Here is a 5,957-nt window from a genome sequence, read left to right as displayed (position 1 = left end):
ATGTACTCTATGCTACTTTCTCCCCACCCCCACCCTCCTCTAGCTTATCTCTCCACGCTTCAGGCTCACTGCCTTTATTCCTGATGAAGGGCTTTTGCCCAAAACGTCGATTTCGCTGCTCCTTGGATGCTGCCTGAACTGCTGTGCTCTTCCAGCACCACTAATCCAGAACAGCAGAAATGTGTTTATTCAGAAACTCTGCCCCCTAGCTCTGGATTCCGCAGGGAAAAGCTTCCTTACATTGACCACACTGACAGCCACCTCAGATCTGTTATGTTTAAATTAGATCACGCCTCTCTTTCTAATGAACTCCGGTGAGTGTGGGTCCAAATTGCTCAATCTTTTTTATTACAAGACAACCCCTTCAAACTGTTAAACAGCCTTAATCTGATCTACCTCCAAGGCAAGTATATTCCTTTTGCACACAGCATTCTAGGTGTGGTCTCAAGTAATAGCCTGTGCAATTGTGGCAGAACTTCCCTGCTTTTGTATTCCATCTCTCTTCTCTCCAGCCCCCCCCACCCCCCCAAAGTGTAACATTCCATTTGCTTTACGAATCATTTACTGTGCCTGCATGTTAATGCTGTTTCATGTATGAGAATTTCCAGAGCCCTCTACTGTAGCAGTTACACTCATTCCCAAACTGGCTGAGGTTACCATGAGGAATTTTCCTTCCCCACCACTAAGTATGGTGATGACTCTTTAAAACACCACCGTTGTCTCACTGTAATGTTTAGACTCTGGTGAATTTACCTTTTTGTATGGCTAAGCAGGGACTGTAACTCTTAGAGAAGTGGAGGAGAAGCATTGGTGATATGGGACTTCAACAGCACTGTAGCAGTTTTCAGATTCGCCGGTTTAGATGACTTATTTATAAATGGCAATGCTTTCTGTCAGAGTGACCTTCTAGTTTTCAGATATTTGTTCTATATCTGACCAGATTGTACTTTTAAATCATTCCCAGGTATTCATATTCTTTTTCTAATTGAATGTTTCGAAATTTACAACTTCAGGAACTCAGCTTTCGTTAGTTGGAACACTACTTGGCCACCAAGTCTGCGTTAAAAAGGATACCTCTTTGCTGCTCCAGGCCTGCATTATACACACTGCATGGTTTGGAGAGTTTGCTTTCAAAAGATTGAACGTCAAACTGACAAAAGCCCGTGTTTCAAAATGCTCACTTTGTCGAAACATTTCATGTGATTGAGATTTTTTTTGCTGTACTATCAGTTTTATTTTGCGTGCTTGAACAAAGGAAACATTGTATACAAAGGATGTGATCTTCATCTTTGTTGTTCCTATTATAGAAATTTTTTTCTGAAAAGTTTTATAAGTTACTATACAGTTTCAGAGAATTAGGATTTTCTTTTACTTTGGGAAAGGAATGTTTTACTGGTGAATGTTGATTCTATTGAAAGAAGAAATGACTGAAGCTAGTTTGACCCGTGGAATTGAAGTTGAAATTATTTACATTATTTGCACTGAATGGAATGCTGCTGATATTCAGCTCAAATGCTTGTCATTCTCAGTAAGCTTTAATATCCTCTTCTGTTGTTGCATTATCTGTACAGTTTAATTTGTATATATGAAAAGAATTCTCCTGTTTTTTTTTTGCTGACCGCAGTGAAACCACTTGCCCCTTTCAGATGCCTAGGTACAGAAACTGCACAATAAGCTGCCTGCACGGATAGCTGTATCCTGGACAACCTTACCAGAAGCTCAGTTGGTAGCACTCTGGCTTATAAAGTTCTAGGTTCGAGTCCTTCTACCAGAACTTGAGCATACAAATCAAGGCTGCCATTCAGTGCATCACTGGGATGTCCTGGCGTGTCAGAGATGCCAATCTTTCAAATCTGGCATCATACCATGACTTCATTTGCCTACTCTGAAGTAAGTGAAAATGGGGAAAAAAGAAACTGAACACTTTTTGAAGAAGAGCAGCTTGCATTCTGGCTAATATTTATCCCTCAATCAATATCACATAAATAGCAGCTTATCCAGTGATCATTTTCACAATGCCGTTTATTGGAGTTTGCTGTTGTGCAGAAGTGGAGTCTTATTTCCTACACTGCAACAATGACTAAATTTCAAAAGCACTTAATTGGCTGTAAAGTACTTTGAGTCTAACATGTAGTTGGGAAAATCAGTGTGTAAATATGAGTTTTCTTCCTCCCTCTAAGTTTACGCTGGCTTACTCATTCTTGAAATTTTGTATCTTCAAATGCCCCCTTCCCCCAAATAAGATTAACAGTTATTGGTATGTAACTGTTGCCAATTATTTTCAAACTTAAATAGATTTGATGTGGAGGTGCTGGTGTTGGACTGGGGTGGACAAGATCAGAAATCGCTCAGCACCAGGTTATAGTCCAACAGGTTTATTTGAAATCGCAAACTTTTGGAACACTGCTCCTTCTTCAGGTGAAGTCAGGTCTTCATCTGATGAAGGACAGCGCTCCAGAAGCTTATGATTTCAAATAAACCTGTTGGGCTATAACCTGGTGTCATGTGACTTCTGACCTTAAATAGATTTAACTCAGACCCTTGCACTGAGCAAAAGAATATCTTAGTTCTATTATCCTGGATGAATTGAAACATAGTGTACAAATTTTAGACACCATTAAAATTCAAGGGCTGGAGAGGAAGATCATTTAGCTCAGTTGGCTCGATGGCTAACATGGTTATAAAATATAAGCCAACAGTGTGAGTCCATTCCCTTTATGGTGACCTTATGTCCTCTCTTATGCTTATAGATTGGATACCCTTCAGCTATACGTAACCAATTGACTCGCATGGACAGTGATGTCTATGATTCTTTCTGGACTACAGCCCCAGAACATACAATGGGTAAAATGTTATTTTAGGCTCCATTTCAGAAAGTCTCTCTCACAAAGTCTTAAAACATATAGGTAGACTTTATCGAGCTCTGTTGGTGCTTGGGTTTGATCCCTATGTGATATTAGCTTGAGTTTAGTTAAGTGTAGGCTCTCCGAACATAATATATTCCTACACCATCTGTAACTGCTTACTCAATATCATGACTCAGAATAAAATGATTGGTGTAGGAAATGAGAAATATTTATGCTACAGTTAGCTTTAGCAAATGAGGCCTTATTGACAAGAGAAATTAGCTTTTTTGACAAACTGTACCTGACCTAGGATTTCTTGATGTTGCCATTTAATGTGCTAATATCATTTACTTAAATGGATACATCTTAACACCAACTACAAATAAAAGGTTCCTCCATAGTTCAAATAAAAAAATGGATCTGGATTAAATTCGGGGATTACACTTTTGACACATCTGTTACTGTGAACCTGTTTTTTTTTTGCTTTGGTTTACTGCTGATTAAAAAGTACTGATTGATGTTAGTTGGCAGAAATATTATAATTTTTGAAATTTTGGTTCCGTTATATGTAAATAAAGAACGAGGATTCAGTCATTGTCACGCTTGTTCTGTAAAATGTTTGCTGGCTGCCAATTGGGATCTGTGAGCAGAAACAGCTATTCCAAATAAATCTTCAATCTTGCAAGAGGTGCTCTGATATCTGTAGATTTCTTATGCTGTAAAGCTCCCTGCATTTCTCACCCAAATATATTAGCTCTTTGCCACTACGCTGTTTGAGCAGTGCCACTACTGTTCCAGTATTTCAGTCAGGGGTTTTGTTTATTTGAGAGTTTCATAAGTGAATGCTAATTGGTGATTTATAATGATGTGAGGACCTAACAAGGCTAAACTCAACCCTGTCCTTTTTTTATATTGATGTCAATTTTTAAGTAGCAGTCCTACAATTACATTATTACCAAATAAGGATTCTAGATCTTCTTATAAGACCACAAGATTTGGGAGCAGAATTGGCCACTTAGGCCATTGAGTTTGCGTGGCCATTCAACCTCGGTGATATTTTTCAATTCCATTCTCCTGCCTTCTCTCAGCAACTCTTGATCCCCTCACTAATCAAAAACCTATCTATCTCTGCCTTAAATACGCTCAATGACCTGGCCTCCATAGCCTTTTGTGGCAGTGAGTTCCACAGATTCACTACCCTCTGGCTGCAGACTTTCCTCCTCCTCCACATTGTAGAGGGTCAACCAAAGAAACAAAACAAAGAAAATTTACAACCCAGGAACAGGCCCTTCAGCCCTCCCAGCCTGAGCCGATCCAAATCTACTGTCTTAAACCTATCACCCAATTGCTAAGCATCTGTATCCCTCTGCTCCCCACCTACTATGCATCTGTCCAGACGCATCTTAAATGAATTTACTGTGCCTGCCTCTACTACCTCTGCTGGCAATGTGTTACAGACACCCACCTGTGTAAAGTACTTGCCGCGTGGATTCCCCCTTAAACTTTTCACCTCTCACCTTGAAAGTGTGACCTCTCGTTATTGAATCCTTCACCCTGGGGAAAAAGCTTATCTCTATCTATCCTGTCTATACTTTTCATGATTTTGTAGACCTAAATCAGGTCCCCCCCCCCAAAATCTCCTTTTTTCTAATGAAAACAAACCTAACCCACTCAACCTCTCTTCGTAGCTAGCACCTTCCTTACCAAGCAACATCCTCGTAACCCTTCTCTGCACCCTCTCCAAAGCATCCACATCCTTTTGGTAATGTGGTGACTAGAACTGTACACAGTATTCTAGATGTTGCTGAACCAACGTCGTGTACAATTTTAACATGACCTGCCAGCTCTTATACTCAATACCCTGTTGGATGAAGGCAAGCATATCATATGCATTCTTGACCACTCTATACCCCTGTGCAGTAACCTTCAGGGTACAATGGACCTGCACTCCCAGATCTCTCTGCTCATCAACTTTTCCCAAGGCTCTTCTGTTCATTGTATAATTCGCTTTAGAATTAGACTTCCCAAAATGCATCGTCTCACATTTGTCTGGATTGAACTCCATCTGCTGCTTCTCCGCCCAACTCTCCAGTCTATCTATATCCTCCTGTATTCTCGGACAGTCCCTTATGCTTTCTGCTACTCCACCAATCTTTGTGTCATCTGCAAACTTGCTGATCATACCAACAGTGCCTTCTTCCAGATCATTTATGTACATCACAAACGGCAGTGGCCCCAGCAGTGATTCCTGTGGAACACCCCTGGTCACCTTTCTCCATTTTGAGAAACTCCCTTCAACTGTTACTCTCTGTCTCCTGTTGCTCAATCAGTTCTTTATCCACTTAGCTAGGACACCCTGCACACCATGTGAATTCACTTTTTCTATTAGTTTACTATGGGGAACTGACATCTACAGCCCTTTCTTCATCTATGAACTTGATCACTTCCTCAAAGAACTCTATTAAGTTGGTAAGGCATGATCTCCCCCTGAACAAAACCATGTTGCCTATCACTGATAAGCCCATTCTTTTCTAAATATAAATAGATCCTATCCCTCAGTACCTTCTCCAGCAACTTTCCCACTACTGACGTCAGTCTCACTAGTCTGGAATATCACCTGGAATATCCCTACTATCCCTCTTGTACAGGAGGGTGACATGAGCAACCCTCCAGCCCTCTGGCACCTCACCTGTATTTAAGGACGCTACAAAGATATGTCAGGGCCCCAGCTATTTCCTCTCTTGCCTCACTCAGCAACCTGGGATAGATCCCATCCGGTCCTAGGGATTTGTCCACCTTAATAACCTCTAACGTACCCAACACATCTTCCCTACTAATGCCAACATGATCCAGACTGATCAAACTTTTATCTCTAATCTCAACATTCACCATGCCCCTCTCCTCAGTGAACACTGATGCAAAGTAATCATTCAGAATCTTACCCATTTTCTCAGGTTCGACACACCGCCTTCCTTCATTATCCTTTAATGGACCAATCCTTTCTCTACTTACCCACTTACTTATATAAGAATAAAAGGCTTTGGGATTCTCCTCAATTCCGCTTGCTAAAGGTATTTAATGACCCCTTTTAGCCCGCTTGATTCCTCGTTT

General features: G+C 40.7%; 1 protein-coding gene across 4 annotated transcripts in view; it reads left to right on the top strand.

Annotated features, from left to right (window-relative positions):
* Window positions 1–2,362, top strand: part of LOC122560873 (tudor domain-containing protein 5-like) — a 46,306-nt gene extending 43,944 nt beyond the window's left edge. For all 4 annotated transcript variants that reach the window (XM_043712069.1, XM_043712068.1, XM_043712066.1 and 1 more), the window contains one exon: window positions 1,014–2,362. The gene's annotated coding sequence lies outside the window, so the exon portion shown is untranslated. The remainder of the gene's footprint in view (window positions 1–1,013) is intronic.
* Window positions 2,363–5,957: the final 3,595 nt, after the last annotated feature.

This window comes from Chiloscyllium plagiosum, chromosome 21 (assembly GCF_004010195.1).
Source record: "Chiloscyllium plagiosum isolate BGI_BamShark_2017 chromosome 21, ASM401019v2, whole genome shotgun sequence".
NCBI lineage: Eukaryota > Metazoa > Chordata > Chondrichthyes > Orectolobiformes > Hemiscylliidae > Chiloscyllium > Chiloscyllium plagiosum.
The sequence above is the reverse complement of the archived record's forward strand: the minus strand, read 5'-3'. Positions and strand labels throughout refer to the sequence as shown.